Source organism: Canis lupus, chromosome 6, assembly GCF_003254725.2.
Source record: "Canis lupus dingo isolate Sandy chromosome 6, ASM325472v2, whole genome shotgun sequence".
Lineage (NCBI taxonomy): Eukaryota > Metazoa > Chordata > Mammalia > Carnivora > Canidae > Canis > Canis lupus.
In genome coordinates, this window is record NC_064248.1 from 45,306,488 (window position 1) to 45,324,143 (window position 17,656).

Consider the following 17,656-nt stretch of genomic DNA (forward strand, 5'->3'; position numbering starts at 1 on the left):
AATGTTGATTAAATCATTGGCGGGTGATGAACTCAATCTCCCTTCCCTAGAGGTTTGAGAGGATGCTCAACCCCCAAGTCATGAGGGTTAGTTTTTTTCTAGAGACCATCCATCCTGAAGCGAGGGCCTCCACCAGGAGTCACCTCTTAGGATTAGAAATACACTTCTACCCCTCAGGAAATGTAGAGTTTTTGAAGTTCTGTATCAGGAACAAAGACCTGTGTGTGTGTGTGTGTGTGTGTGTGTGTGTGTGTCTGTACCTCAAGGGAGAGAAGAGTTTTTTGTTTGTTTGTTTGTTTTTCTACAAAATGAAGATAATAAGACGAATTCTTATGGGGACAAATATGCTTTATTTAACACAATTCAGAAGTGTAAAACTATAGCAATTACTCAGCAATCATACCATTCTTTTGCATGAATTTTGTGATGTAAACTAAATAACAATATTAAGTAGATCTGTTTCCTTGAATGAGAAAGGAAATCACATTTATAGAACTGTAAGTGAAAGAATTTGCATATGCTGGCTCAGAGAATATTCAATGCAAATTATTTGGGTAGAAATTGAGATTCAAAGATGTAAAATTAAAATGTAGTCATCATGAATTAGATTTATGTCTAACCACAGATTCTATATGCTTACCATTAGTTTCCCCAACTGAAGAAGAGTAGAATTTTTTTTATTTATTTATTTATTTATTTATTTATTTATTTATTTATTTATTAACAGAGAGAGTGCAACAGCATAAAAGCAGGTGGAGCAACAGGCAGAGGGAGAGCAAGAGGCACCTATGTGACCCAGAGCAGAATCATTAATAGGATTTGTTTTTTAAATAAAATTTTTCTAGGAGAAACTGCCATGTTATTTTCAACATGCCATGCTCCACAGTGCTGCCATATGCAGCTATTACCCATAGGCCTCCATAATCTAAAATACCGATTCTTTTGCTTAGCAAAAATTCCTGGTAGAAAGTATCTTACTCCCATTTCTTCTTCCTCCATATATCTTTAAATTCAACTTCATAATAGGGACTATTAGTATGGTACAATAGGCTTAATTTTAGAAATAGTATATATATATATATATATATATATACTATTTTTTGGTAGTTTTATGGTTTTATTAACACAAATATGACACGCACATAAGCCGTCTATTCATTTTCATCGCTATGCAGCCTGGCATTGGGATTGGTGACTCTGATGGCCAGCTGGGCTGCTCGTTCCACCATGGCTTTGCGGTTCTTAGAGGATACATTGTGAGCAATCTCTGCACAATAAGATTTGTTGCACTTCAGCAGCACTTAAGCTCCTTGATATTGTGGACTAGGAACTTCCCGAAGCCACTGGGCAGCATGTGCTTTGTTTTCTTGTTGCTCCCGTAACCAATGTTGGGCATCAAGATCTGGCCCTTGAATCTTCTGCATACCCTATTGTCAGTGCCTCTGGGTTTCTACCAGTTGCGCTTAATTTTGACATATTGGTCTGACTGGTGCTGGATGAACTTCTTGGTCCTCTTTTTAACGATCTTGGGCTTCACTAGAGGTCTGAGGGTCATATATATACATATATATATATGTAAGCGTAGGCCAAACATTTTGTTTTTAGTAAAAAGTATAGTATTCGTTCTTACCGTTACATATTGTCATTACATTTTCCTCTATCATTTGTATTAGTTTTAGAACACTTAAAAATTTTTGTCTTTGAATCATAAGTTCAAGTTAATGAGAATAAGCATGAGATGTTTGACGTATGGAATTTGACTTTTACAGATATTCATTCTTTTTTATCTTCCTTATACTATGGAGAGTCTCTTAAATTATCCTTGGACGTTATTTTCCATATTGTCCTATCATGACCCATTAATACAAACTTTGGTGTCTCCTAGTAAGAAAATTTCCTTCAGAATCTCTTCTAGAATGACTGGCATTCCTCTAAAATTGCCACCTGGGAGCTATCCTACAGGGCCCTGCCAACAGTTTATATGCTTGAAAAAATGAACAATGACTGATGATGCCAAATTCACATCCAGTCAGTACTTGCAATCTCTCAGCTATATGCTCTGCTTTAAGTCACATAACCCACATAAAGACTCACCGGGAGTCACTGGGGGATGAAAATAAACTATAACTAGACAGTGGTGTCGCAAAGAAAGGTTTCCTTTTTAGATTTGAGAACCACTCCAGCCCATGTAACTCCACCTATGGCTCTTTCATCCCTTAAGGTATAACATAATTCATAGTCTGTCTCAAGTGCCCATCCCCCACCCCCTGTCAGCTTCATAATCCCAATGTGAGTTCACAAGGAGATGACAAGATTCATACTTTTCTCAGGCTCCTGGCTTATCTGATGATTCTTGGTGAGAAATTACATGAGCTTGCTTTGAATGTTGTTCTAGTCTGTAATCTCCTAGAGTTTTGCTGTCTTATCTATCCTTGGGCAGTAGTCACCTTACTAGATAGATCATGACTGATTGCAAAATTATGACAAAAACATTGCCAAGTTGCAGTGCACTCTTTAACAAACTACTTATTTAATTGCTATCTCATTGCTAGAATTACTCCATTTTTTGTGACATGCTACACTCTAAAATAGAAATTTTGACCATAATGAAAATCCAATGCTTCCAGGAGTTTATGGCAATGGCTGGAGGGCAAAATTTTATTTATTTATTTATTTATTTTGTGTTTTACTTTTTTTTAATTTAATTTTAAATTTTCATTTTATTTAAATTCAGTTAATTAACATATAATGTATTACTGGTTTCAGAGGTAGAGATTAATGATTCATTAGTCTTATGTAACACCCAGTGCTCATTACATTACATGACCTCCTTAATGTCTATCATCCAGTTACCCCCTCCCCCAACCCCTTCCCCTCCAGTAACTTTCAGGTTGTTTTCTATGATTAAGAGTCTAGGGATCTCTGGGTGGCGCAGCGGTTTAGCGCCTGCCTTTGGCCCAGGGTGTGATCCTGGAGACCCGGGATCGAATCCCACATCGGGCTCCCAGTGCATTGAGCCTGCTTCTCCCTCCGCCTGTGTCTCTGCCTCCCTCTCTCTCTCTCTATCATAAATAAATAAAAATTAAAAAAAAAAAGAGTCTAGAGTTTTGTATGGTTTGTCCCCCTCTCTGATTTTGTCTTGTTTAATTTTTTTCCTCTATTCCCCTATGATCTTCTGTTTTGTCTCTCAAATTCCATGTGGGAGTGAGATCATATGATGATTGTCTTTCTCTGAATGACTTATTTCACTTAGCATGATATCCTCTAGTTCCAAACATGTTGTTGCAAATGGCAAGATTTTATCTTTTGATGGCTGAGTAGTATTCACTTGTGTGTGTGTATATATATATATACATATATATACATATACATATATATACATATATATACATATATATACATATATATATACCACATCTTCTTATATATATATAAGATATATATAAGAAGCCATATATATATAATGGCTTGTGTGTATATATATATATATATATATATATAATGGCTTATATATAAGCCATTTTAAGAGAAGATATTTGCAAATGACATATCAAATAAAAGACTAGTATCTAAAATCTATAAAGAACTTACCAAACTCAACACCCAAATATAAATAATCCAATCAATAAGTGAGCAGAAGACATGAACAGACATTTCTCCAAAGAAGACATACACACGGCCAACAGACACATGAAAAAATGTGTGTATATATATGTATATATACATATACATATATATACATATATATACATATATATATACCACATCTTCATATATATATATATATATATATATATATATATATATATATATATACCACATCTTCTTTATCCAATCATCTGTCCATGGACATCTGGGCTATTTCCATAGTTTGCTTATGTGGACATTGCTGCTATAAACATTGGGTGCAGGTGCCCCTTCAGATCACTGCATTTGTATCTTTGTGGTCAATTCCCAGTAGTGCAATTGCTGGGTCATAGGGTAGCTCTATTTTCAACTTTTTGGGGAACCTCCACACTGTTTCCAGACTGGCTATACCAGCTTGCCTTCCTACCAACACTGTAGGAGACAGTTCCTCATTTTCTGCATCCTTGCCAACATCTGTCATTTCCTGACTTGTTAATTTTAGCCATTCTGACATATGTGAAATGGTATATCCTTGGGGTTTTGATTTGTATATTTCCCTGATGCTGAGTGATGTTGAGCATTTTTTCATGTGTCTGTTGGCCGTGTGTATGTCTTCTTTGGAGAAATGTTTGTTCATGTCTTCTGCTCACTTATTGATTGGATTATTTATATTTGGGTGTTGAGTTTGGTAAGTTCTTTATAGATTTTAGATACTAGTCTTTTATTTGATATGTCATTTGCAAATATCTTCTCCCGTTCTGTTGGCTATCTTTCGGTTTTCTCAATTGTTTCCTTTTTACTTTGACGAGATCCCAATAGTTCATTTTTGCTTTTTTTCCTTGCCTTTGGAGATGTGTCTAGCAAGAAGTTCCTGCGGCCAAAGTCAAAGAGGTTGCTGCCTGTGTTCTCCTCTAGGATTTTGGACTCCTATCTCACATTAAGGTCTTTCATCCATTTTGAATCAATTTTTGTATATGGTGTAAGGAAATGGTCCAGTTTCATTCTTCTGCATGTGGCTGTCCAATTTTTCCAACACCATTTGTTGAAGACACTGTTTTTTTTTTCCCATTGGATAGTCTTTCTTGCTTTGCCAAAGATTAGTTGACCATAGTGTTGAGGGTCCATTTCTGCATTTTCTATTCTGTTCCATTGATCTGTATGTCTGTTTTTGTGACAATACCATACTATCTTGATGATTACAAGGGCTAGTAATAGGGTTTGAAGTTCAGAATTGTGATGCCACCAGTTTTGCTTTTTTGTTTTGTTTTTTGTTTGTTTGTTTGTTTGTTTTTTTATCCAGTGTATCTTTGGGTATTTGGAGTCTTTTCTGGTTCTATACAAATTTTAGGAATTTTTGTTCCAACCTTATGAAATAAGTTGATGGTATTTGGATAGGAGTTGCATTGAATGTATAGATTGCTCTTAGTATCAGAGTCATTTAACAATATTTCTTCTTCTAATACATAAGTATGGAATGTTTTTCCATTTCTTTATGTCTTCTTCCATTTCTTTCACGAGTGTTCTATAGTTTTCTGAGTACAGATGTTTTGCAACTTTAGTTAGGTTCCTAGATATCATTTAGTTTAGGGTGCAATTGTAAATGGGATGAACTCCTTAATTCCTCTTTTTTCTGGCTCACTGTTACTGTAATCCAACTGACTTCTGTGCATTGATTTTATATCCTGCCACTTTGCTGAATTCCTGAATCCTGATTGATTTGCAGATGTTGAACCACCTTTGCAGCCCAGGAATAAATCCCACTTGGATGCGGTGAATAATCCTTTTAATATACTTTTGAATCCTATTGGCTAGTGTATTCTCTGCTTTGTTCAAGCCCCACTAGTATCTTTATAATAATTATTCTGAACGCTAATTCTCACATCTTACTTATGTCCATACTTATTAGGTCCATAGCAGTGAGTACCGCCTCTTGTTCTCTCTTTTGAGATGAGTTTTTCTGTCTTGTAATTCTATCCAAAGAAGAATAGATGGATGAGGGAACAACATGTTAAAATGGCAATAATGATTCCAGAGAAATATAAACTAGGCAAATCAGAACAGACCCTGTTGCTTCATTATTAGTGTATAGAAATGCAACAGTTTTCTGTACATTGATTCTTGTATCCTGCAACTTTATTGAATTTGTTTATCAGTTCTAGCAGTTTTTGGTGAATCTAAGGGTTTTCTATATAGAATATCTTGTCAGGGGCACGTGGGTGGCTCAGTCAGTTAGGCATCTGCCTTCAGCTCAGTCCATGATCCCAGGATTCTGAGATTGAGCCCCACATCATGTTCCCTACTCATTAGAGAGCCTGCTTCTCCCTCTCCCTCTGCCTCTCCTCTAGCTTATGCTCTCTCTCTTGCTCACTCTCTCTAAGAAATGAATACAATCTTAAAAATATATATATATTTATATCATATAAATATTGTATTATATACATATATATAATATATTTTAATGAAAGTTTAACTTCTTTCTTGCCTATTTGGATGCCTTTTATTTCTTTTTCTTGTCTGGTTGCTGTGCCTAGGACTTTCAGTACTATGTTAAATAACAGTGGTGAGAGTGGACATCCTTGTCTTTCTTGATTGTAGAGGAAGAGCTCTCAGTTCTTCTCCATTGAGGATGATATTTGCTTTTTTAAAATATATGGCCTTTATTATGTCAAAGTATGTTCCCTCTATCCTTACTTTGTTCAGGGCTTTATCATGAATGGATGTTATACTTTGTCAAGTGCTTTTTCATTATTGAAATGATCATATGGTTCTTATCATTTCTTTCATTAATGTGGTGTGTCACATTGATTAATTTGTTAATATTGAACCACCCTTGCAGCCCAGGCATAAATCCCACTTAATCATGGTGAATGACTTTTTTAATGTATTGTTGGATTGTTTGCTAGAATTTTAATAAGAATTTTTGCACCCATGTTCATCAGGGATATTGGCCTATAGTTTTCTTTTTTAGTGGAGTCTTTATCTGGTTTTGGCACCAGGGTAACGCTGGCCTTTTAGAATGGGTTTGGAAGTTTTCCTTCCTTTTCTATTTATTGGGATAGTTCAAGAAAAATAGGTATTAACTCTCCTTTAAATATTTGGCAGAATTCATCTGTGAAGCCATCTGGCACTGGACTTTTGTTTGTGGGAAATTTTTTGATTACTGATTCAATTTCTTTGCTGATTTTTGGTCTGCTGAAATTTCCTATTTCTTCCTGTTTCAATTTTGGTAGTTTATATGTTTATGAATTTATCCATTTCTTCTATGTGGTCCAATTTGTTGGCATAGCATTTTTCATAATATTCTCTTATAATTATTTGCATTTCTGTGGTATTGGTTATTTTTCCTCTCTCATTGTAATTTTATTTATTTGGGTCCTTTTGCTTTCCATTTTGACAAGTCTGGATAGATGTTTATTATTTTTTTTCAAAGAACCAGCTCCTGGAATCATTTATCTGTTCTATTGTTTTTTTGTTTTGTTTTGTTTTGTTTTTGTTTCTATATCATTTATTTCTGCTCTAATTGTTATTCTTTTCTTCCTTCTGATGGGTTTAGACTTCATTTGTTGTTCTTTTTCTAGCCCCCCTTAGGTGAAAAATTAAGTTATTAATTTGAGATTTTTCTTGCTTTTTGAGGTAGACCTGTATTACTATATACTTTCCTTTAAGACTACTTTTACTGCATCCCCAAAGTTTTGGGCCATTGTGTTTTAATTTTAATTTGTTTCCATGCATTTTTTTCCTTCAATTTCCCAATTGATCTATTCACTGTTTAGTAGATTATTGTTTAGCTTCTATGTATTTGTGGTCTTTCCAAATTTGTATTGAACCACAAGAGACCTTGACCAGCCAAAGTAACATTGAAAAAGAAAAGAAAAGCTGGAGGCATCACAATTCTGTACTTCAAGTTATATTACAAAGCTGTAGTGATCACAGTAGTATGGAAATTGCACAAAGATAGACACATAGATCAATAGAACAGAATAGAAAATCCAGAAATGAATCCATATCTATATGGTGAATTAATCTTTGACAAAGCCAGGAAGAATATACAATGGGAAGAAGACAGTCTCTTCAACAAATGGTTCTAGATACCTAGAAATAAACCTAAACAACAATATGCAAAAAATGAAACTGGACCACTTGCTTAAACTATACACAAAAACAAATTCAGAATGGATTAAAGACCTAAATGTGAGACTTGAACCAATAAAAATCCTAGAGAATCAGGCAGTAACTTCTTTGACATGAGTCCTAGCAACTGTTTTCTAGGTATGTTTCCTGAGAAAAGGGAAAAAAAGCAAAATATAAACTATTGGGACTTCACAAAAATAAAAAGCTTCTGTACTGCAAAAGAAACAATTAATAAAACTAAAAGACAAACTATAGAATTCAAGAAGATATTTCCAAATGATGACATATCTGATAAAGGGCTACTACACAAAATTTATAAAGAACTTATAAAACTCAACACCCCAAAAATGAATAATCCAGTTAAAAATGGCAGAAGATATGAATACACATTTTTCCAGACACCCAGATAGCCATTAGACACATGAAAAAGATGCTTAAAATCACTCATCAACAGGGAAATACAAATAAAAACTATAATAAGATATCACCACACCCTGTCAGAGTGGCTAAAATCAACAACATAAGAAAGAACAGCTGTTGGCAAGGATTTGGAGAAAAGGAAATCCACTTGCACTGTTGGAAATGCAAACTTGGTGCAGCCACTCTGATAAAACCTTGAGGTTCCTCAAAAAGTTAAAAATAGAACTATCCTATAATTCAGTATCTACACTATTAGGTATTTACTCAAAAAATACAATAATACTAATTTAAAGAGATACATGCACCCTGATGTTTATAGCAGCAAAATCTACAATAGACAAATTATGGAAATAGGCTGTGTCCATCAACTAATGAGTGGATAAAGAAGAACTGTATGTGTGTGTATATATACGTATATATGCACACACATACACTCATTGGAATGTTACTCAGCCATAACAGAGAATGCAAAATTGCCATTTGCAACAACATGGATGTAACTAGAGAGTATTATGCTAAGTGAAATAAAGTCAATTAGGGAAAAGACAAATATCACATAATTTCACTCATATGTGTAATTTAAGAAACAAATGAGTAAGTAGGAAAAAGAGTGGGAGAGAGATAACCAAGAAACAGACTCTTAACTAGAGAACAAGCTGATGGTTACCAGAAGGGAGGTGAGTGTGGGGGTGGGGAGAGGTTAAATGGGTGATGGGGATTAAGGAATATACTTTTTTTTTAATGAGCACCGGGTGATATATGGAAGTGTTGAATCACTGTATTGTACATTTGAAACAAATATTATACTATGTGCTAACTGGAGTTTAAATTAAAAAATAAAAAAATAAGAAAAGAGATTATGTGTTAGCAAAGGTGTGGAGAAAAGGGAACCCTTGTATGCTACTGGTGGGAATGTAAATTGATATAGCCCTATGGAATCCCTCAAAAAATTAACAGAACTACCACATAGCAATACTATTTCTAGGTATATATCCAAAAGAAACGAAATAAGCATCTTGAAGACATCTCTGTGCTAACCATGTTCATTGCAACAGTATTCACAGTAGCCAAGATATGGAAAATTAAAATCTTTAAAAAACTAAAAGAAAAAGTAAGGGTATATCAGAAAGAAAAGAAAATAATAAAATTATTGATTCTTCTCTGTGAAAAAAATGATCATCACTGATTGGAAAAAAAACAACGACAAAAAAAACAGCAGTGGGACACCTGGGTGGCTCAGCAGTTGAACATCTGCCTTTGGCTCAGGGTGTGATCCCAGGATCTGGGATCAAGTCTCACATCTGGATCCTTGCAGGAAGTCTGCTTCTCCCTCTGCCTATGTCTTTGCCTCCTCTCTCTCTTCATGTCTCTCATGAATCAATAAATAAAATCTTTTAAAAAAAGAGAAAGGAAAAAAAACCCTGCAGTTTCTTATATCAAAAAGAGAGGTACTTTGAACTAGTAATCTAATCAATATATCAACTCTCACATTTCTCTACATATAACTATTACTATTTATTAGAGGAATAACATTTACTAAATAACAGATATTGCAAATTATATTCTCACAATGTTAACTTCTGAAAGAATGTACAAATAATAGTTTAAATATTTTGACTAATAAATATGGTCCTTTCAAAACCACATCAAGCAAAAAACAGTAAAAAATGCATTCTAATTCTAGTTAACATTAAACCAATATTTACATAAATTTCTAAAAGAAACAATAAAATCCTAAATCATAAATTCAAAAGCTAGGAAACATTTTAAAAAGAATATATATGCCCCATATAAAATATATTTATGCCCATGTAAAACACACACACATACACAAATCAGAATAAAATTAATATTAAAAATAAATAATAGTGAAAGGGAATAAAGGGGAAAGGAGAATAAATGAGTGGGAAATATCAGAAAGGGGGACAGAACATGGAAGACTCCTAACTCTGGGAAATGAACTAGGGGTGGTAGAAGGGGAGGAGGGCGGGGGGAGGGGGTGACTGGGTGGCGGGCACTGAGGTGGGCACTTGATGGTATGAGCACTAGGTGTTATTCTGTATGTTGGCAAATTGAACACCAATAAAAAATAAATTTATTATTAAAAAAATTCAATAACATTTCCCAGAAAATGAATAAGACCCAATTGTAGTGAGAAGTTCACTATGCATCATAGAATTATTGACCTAGAACATTCAACTCAAGAAATATTGTGATAGAGATGCCTGGGTGGCTCAGTGGTTAAGTGTCTGCCTTTGGGTCACAGCATGATCTCGGAGTTTTGGGATCAAGTTCCATCTGCAGGGAGCCTGCTTCTCCCTCTGCTTGTGTCTCTGTCGCTTTCTGTATCTCTCTCATGAATAAAAAATAAATAAAATCTTTAAAAAAAAGAAATATTGTGATAAAGTTTTTGGGCTTTAAAAATTAAACACACACACACACACACACACACACACACACACACACACCAAAACTCCAGGTCTCCAGGAATTAAGAATGAGCCACATTAAAAAAAAATAATAATAATAAATAAAAATTTAAAAAATCCATTCACTGATAAAACAACATGCAATAAAGATTATAGACTACCATTTCTAAGAAGCTCAATAAAAGCAAGTATGAGCTAAATCTGTTATATCCATCCGTCTCTTAAATATAAAGGATGTAAAAACATTCTTGTATGTGGAATACTTCAGGGAATACTGCAAATGAATTCTTCTTGAATCTACTAAAAGATGAGCTATATCCAACAAAGTGAAAACTGGGAAACTTCAGAAAATGGCTCATGGAAGTACTGACCATACTTAATTGTAGATCTGTAGATCTAAGACTATATCAAAGGTGGTACAAGGCTGTAAGAGTAATATGGTTATGTTCTCTAAAAAAAAGGACAACAATAAATAATACAAATAAAATGTTGGAGGAGGAATGTATATTGTCACATCAGTAGCAGTTGGTAGTCAAAGAATGTTATCGTCACCTGACAATTCAAACAATAGATGGTTAAACAAAAAGAAAGACTTAAAGGTAATTTACTAAATATTATTATAAAGGGAACCATGTGAACAAAAGTCCAAATCTTTTATGATTTAAAAAGGAAAAAGTAAATGGACCACATATAAGTGTAGATGCAACAGAATATAATATTTATTGTAGTTATACTATTTTATTATTAAATAAGATGAGAAGTTGAAACCAGATGTCAGACATAACAATACATGCCTAACTCACTTATTTTGAAAAACTAAAAGGATTCCAGTTTATCTCACAAAGCAGCAGCATCTAAATTTTTGTGATTTAACACAGACATACCTAAAGTAATGACTCTCAAAGGCTAACCATAAGGGATGGAGAAGATACAACAGAAAAACAGAAAAATTAAGAAAGTAGGAGATAGAAACCTTATATCAGACAAACTATAACTGAGAAAAAAGCATTAAATGTACCACCATTAACATAACATAATGATAAAAGCCACAATTCATTTCCATACAGTGTACATTAAAGAGATATAATATAGAAAGAAACAGACCAATAATAGATTTAAGCCATTCTTTTTTTTCTTGTCAGTATAAATCAAGTGAAAACATTAAACAAGAGGTAGAAGATCTCAATGACATAATCAATAAATATACATATAACTATATTGTATCTTGTTAAAAATATACCTTTTTATAGGAACACATGGAACATTCACAAAATGAATCACACACATATCATTAGGTCAAAAGAAAGCATCAATAAGTCCTATAAAGCAGAAATAATACAGATAGCAATCTTAATAAATGAAATCAATAAAACTGATAATTAAAGACAACATTTAAAAAAATACTTTCTCTGGGATTCTTTTTTTAAATGGAAAGCTTTTTTGGTTTATGAAAGTAATAATTAGCTTGAAGCCTAAGAAAGCAGAAAATAAATATAATACTACCTGCCTTAGAGTTTTATTGGAAGGAATCAATGATAGAAAGCAGTGAAAGGAATACAGAAAAACATTTAAAATGATTGCTATCATTCAATATATTTTATTTATTAAAAATTATTGACTTCTAGTTTTAGCTCTGATAGAAGTTGTAAATTCCGTCCTTAAAGAAATAAAACAACTGATAATAAGGAAATCAATGTTTCCCCTTGAGCTTATCAGAGAACTGACCTTACAGAGAAAACCTAAAATCTGTAGAGGCAAATACAAAGAACCACAGCTGAGGTTTGATTATTTAGAATAGAAGACAGTAGAACCTTTAACTGGTAGAAACATTTAAATGGCAATTTTGACAAATTATTGAAGGATGAATGTGAATTAGCATGAGACTAAGAAACTCCTGGGAACTCATCTTAGGAGGCTCCATATTTTTGTGGTTTTACCTCTTGGAACTTCACCAGGTTCTCACAGTAAAATCTAAGAAAAATCCCATCACGTTCTGACATGTTGAGAGGAAAAATAAACATTTTGAAAATGATTTCATTCTGAATAACAAAGAACCATTCACCAGAGAAAAAGACCATCAGAGCCTTATCCCACAAAGCACAAAGGGTTTTTGTCCAATTCCACTCCTCGCTCTTCCTGTCTTCCATTAGGAAAAATCCTAAGAAACATTTGTGAGGGTCACATCCCAGGAAAACAAGTTTTCTGGAAGATTAAGATTTAATAGTAATATTATAGGGCACTTCTCCCTTCACATCACCACACAAGATTCCAGAGTAGTAAATGCAAATTACGCCTAAAATTGCTGAAGATACAAACTACATTTAAGGAGTAAGGTTTTTTTTTTTTTTTAAGATTTTAATTTTTTATTCATGAGAAAGAGAAAGAGGCAGAGACATAGGCAGAGGGAGAAGCAGGCTACCCGCAGGGAGCTGAATCCCAGACTCCATCCCTAGACTGGGGATGATGCCCTGAGCTGAAGGCAGACGCTCAACTGCTGAGCCACCCACATGTTCCTACGGAGTAGTTTTTAAGGAAATCCAAAGATAACAGGGGAGACAAAAACAAAGATACTAGAGGAATTTGAAGCCCCAGCACCAATAACTACAACATTAAGGACAGTCTAATTTCTAGCTGTACCATCAAAAAAAACTTCATACTAAATGTCTTCTACTTCAATATCTAGTTTTCTAATACATAATATTTGAATTTCAATAAAAAATAACAAATCATGCTAAAAAGTAAGAAAACACAAAATTTGGAATGACAAAGAAAGCATCTGAACCAGACTTAAATATAGCACAGATAGATGATCAGAAAGATCATAGAGGAAATATAAAATAACCATAATAAATATGTTAAGGCTTCTAATAGAAAAGAAGACAAAGCACACAACAAGGAGAGTAATATTGGCAGAGATATGGAAATTTGAAGAAATAACCAAAAGAAGTAACCCAAAACAAATTAAAATGCTATAACAGAGTTTAAGAATGCTTTTTATTGGCTCATCAGTAGACTGAATATGCCCAAAGAAAAAATAAGTAAGCTTAAAGATAAGTCAATAAACACACAAACTGAAATACAGAAGAAAAAAAATTTAAATTTGAAAACTGGAATAATTTCAAAATGGGTAAGTAACCTGCATAATTATAATAATTGAAAGAGAAGAAGGCACAAAGCAGAGGAATATTTAAATTAATGATGTGGGGAAAAGCACCTAACTTTGAGGAACAAGAATAAGAATCACAAAGGACTTCTCAACAGAAGCCATGCAAAAAAAAGAAATACAGTGTTAAATAATCAACCAATGTAGAATTCCATATGCATGAATTTACCCTTTAAAAGTGGTAAAACAAATCAAAACCACAATGATATATTACCTCACACCAGTCGGAATGTCTAAAATTAACAAGTCAGGAAACAACAGATGTTGGCAAGGATGCCAAGAAAGGGGAACCTTTTTATACTGTTGGTGGGAATGCAAGCTGAGGCAGCCACTCTGGAAAACAGTATGGAAGTTCCTCAAAAAGTTGAAAATAGAGCTACCCTACACCCCAGCAATTTCACTATTAGGGATTTACCCCAAAGATACAAATGTAATGATCTGAAGAGTCACCCCAAGTTTTAAAGCACAAAGTCCACAATAGCCAATATATGGAAAGAGCCCAGATGTCCATTGACAGATGAATAAATAAAGAGCATGTGGCATATATACACTACTTAGCCATCAAAAAAGAAAGAAATCTTGCCATTTGCAGCAATGTGGATGGAACTAGAGGATATTATGCTACATGAAATAAGTCAATAAAAGAAAGACAATTATCATATGATCTCATATGTGGAATTCAAAAAAACAAAGCAACAAAATAGAGGATCATAGGGGAAGGGAGGAAAAAAAAAAACAAGATGAAATCAGAGATGGAGACAGACCATAAGAAACTCTTTTTTTTTTTTTTTAAAGTTTTTATTTATTCACTCATGAGAGACACACAGAAAAAGGTAGAGAGAGAAATAAGCTCAATGTGGGGAGCCCAATGTGGGACTTAATCCCAGGACTCAAGGATCATGCCCTGCACAGAAGGCAGAGGCTCAACCATTGAGCCACCCAGGCAATCCTAATCCTAGGAAACAAACTAAGGGTCACTGGAGAGGACGACAGTGGGGTGGCGTGGGGTAACTGGGTGATGGACATTAAGAAGGGCACGCAATGTAATGAGCACTAGGTATTATATAAGACTGATGAATCACCAACTTCTGCCTCTGAAACCCATTGGTTAACACTATATATTAATTAATTGAATTTAAATAAAAAACATTTTAAGTTCATTTTAAATAAAATTTTAAATTAAACAATAATCTTTTAACAATATCATTAATGTTTTAACAATAATGTTAAATAATGTTTATCTAAAACATTTTAAATAAAATTTTCTTCAGACAAAAAATGAGGGAATTCATTGCCATCAGACTTAACTTACCAAAAAGGTCAAAAAGAAGTTCTTCAAGGGGAAGGAAAATAAAATAGGTCAGAAACTCAATTCACAAAGGAAATATGTCATGGAAGGAATAAATTAATATAAAATAAAATCTTTCAGCTTTTATTTTTATTGACCTAAAAATAATTTTTTAACATGGTAATTGTGAACATATATTGGATGTTTATAGCATATAGATAAGTGCAGGAAGTATTCTAGGAGACAAGATATAAGAACTGGGAATAATCTGTCATAAAATATTTGTACTGCCCATGAAGTGGTAAGGTGTTTTTGTTTTTTTGTTTTTTTTTAAATGGCCTTAAATTGTAAATGTATATTGCAAGCTCTGGGACAACTTTTAAACTTTTTTTTTTTTTTTTTTATGAAGAATGATCGATATGCTAAAAGAAGAGAAAACTTAAATCATACAACATGCCAGTTAAAACCAGAGATTTCTGGGGTGCCTGGGTCGCTTGGTTAGTTAAATGTCTGCCTTTGGCTCTGGCCATGAAGTTCTAGGATGGAGCCTCCACATCAGGCTCCCTTGAGAGTCAGCTTCTTCCTCTCCCTCTGCCTCTTCCTCTGCTTGTGCTCTCTTTCTCTTTCTGTCAAATCAATAAATGAAATCTTTAAAACAAGCAAACAAACAAAAAACCAAAAAATAGAAATTGCAGGGGCTCCTGGGTGGTTTAGTTGGTAAAGCATCTCACTCTTGATTTTGGCTCAGGTCATGATTTCAGGGTTGAGAGATTGAGCCCCACCACGTCAGACTCCACATGGGGCATGGAGACTGCTTAAGATTCTCTTTCTTCAGGCAGCCCTGATGGCCCAGTGGTTTAGCACCGCCTTCAGCCCAGGGCCTGAGTCTGGAGACCCGGGATCTAGCCCCACATTAGGCTCCCTGCATGGAGCCTGCTTCTCCCTCTGCCTGTGTCTCTGCCTCTCTCTCTCTCTCTCTCTTTGTTCTCTCATGAATAAATAAATAAAATCTTAAAAAAAAAAGTTTCTCTCTCTTCCTCTACTCCTTCTCCCTGTTCCCCTCCCAACTCATGCTTTCTTTTGCCCTCTCTCTTTTTCCAAAAAAACAAAAAACAAAACAAAGATTATAGAAAGAGGAAAAGAAACAAAAAAGAATAAGTACAATGAATAGGAAAAGAATTACAAATAATATCTATATTAACAATTACTTTAAGTGTCAAAGTCGAAATATACCAATAAAAAATATTGTCCTAAAAGATAAAACATAAACACAATTCATATTCTCTAAAAGAAACACATTTTAAATGTAAAGAAACAGACAGATTAAAATTAAAGTTATGGAGAAAGAAATACCATTCTAATAGTAGTAAAGAAAAAGACAACAGACTTCAGAACCGTGAAAATTATCAGTCATAAAAACAGGCAGTACACAGTGATAAAGGGGTAAGTTCTCCTACCCCTTAACACAAACCTATACATATAACAATAGATAGTCAAAATATGTGAAGCAAAGACTGATAAAACTAAAAGGAGAAATACACAGTCTGCTATTGTAGTTGAAGATTCCAAAGCCCTTCTTTTGGTAACGGGAAGGGATCAAGGAATAGAAATCAGCAATAGTACAATTGACATGAACAGACTTTTTTTTTTTTTTTAAAGAATTTATTATTTATTAGAGAGAGACTGAGAGAGCATGAGCAGGGGGAGGAGCAGAAGGAGAGAGACAAGCAGACTCCCCATTGAGCACAAAACCCAAGGTGGGACTCTATCCCATGACCTTGAGATCATGATCTGTCCCAAAATCAAGAACCAAGACACTTAATGGACTGAGCCACCCAGGTGACCTTGAACAAATTTTTAACCTATTTTATCTACCTGATATTTATAGAACACTTCATCCAATAGAAGCAGAATATAGATTCTTAAGTTCAAATGGAAAACTCATGAACACAGAATACAATACTAGGTCATAAAACACAATACAAATAACATAAAATATATTTTCAGGCCATAATGGAGTTAAAATAGTTATCAATAGGAAAAAGCAGAAAAATCACCAAATGTTCAGACATTTAAAAAAATAGTATGAAATACACAAACATTTAACTAAAAAGGTCTCAGGAGAATTAAAACAATTTTTGAAGTAAACAAAAATGAAAATAAAACATCTAAATTTGTAGTATGCAGTGAAAATAGTGATTAGAAGGAAAATTAGAGCATTAAATACATATTTTAGAAAAGAAGAAAGCATGCAAATAGTCTAATCTTCTATCTCAGAAACAGGAGATACTTAAGTTCAAAGCAAACCGAAAAAAAAGAAATTATAATATAGAGCAGAAATCTCTTACCTTGAAACCAGGAAAATGGCAGCCCCAGTGGCCCAGAGGTTTGGCGCCGCCTTCGGCTGGAGGTGTGATCCTGGAGACCCAGGATCCAATCCCATATTAGGCTCCCTGCATGGAGCCTGGTTTTCTCCCTCTTCTCTGCCTGTGTCTCTGCCTCTCTCTCTCTGTCTGCCATGAATAAATAAATAAAATCTTAAAAAAAAAAAAAGAAAAAAGAAAAAAGAAACCAGGAAAATAACAGAAAAAATTAAACA

At 34.0% G+C, this 17,656-nt stretch overlaps 1 pseudogene; it reads right to left on the reverse strand.

The window, feature by feature from the left end:
• Positions 1-1,151: 1,151 nt before the first annotated feature.
• On the reverse strand, positions 1,152-1,555 carry LOC112679156 (60S ribosomal protein L32-like; annotated as a pseudogene).
• Positions 1,556-17,656: the final 16,101 nt, after the last annotated feature.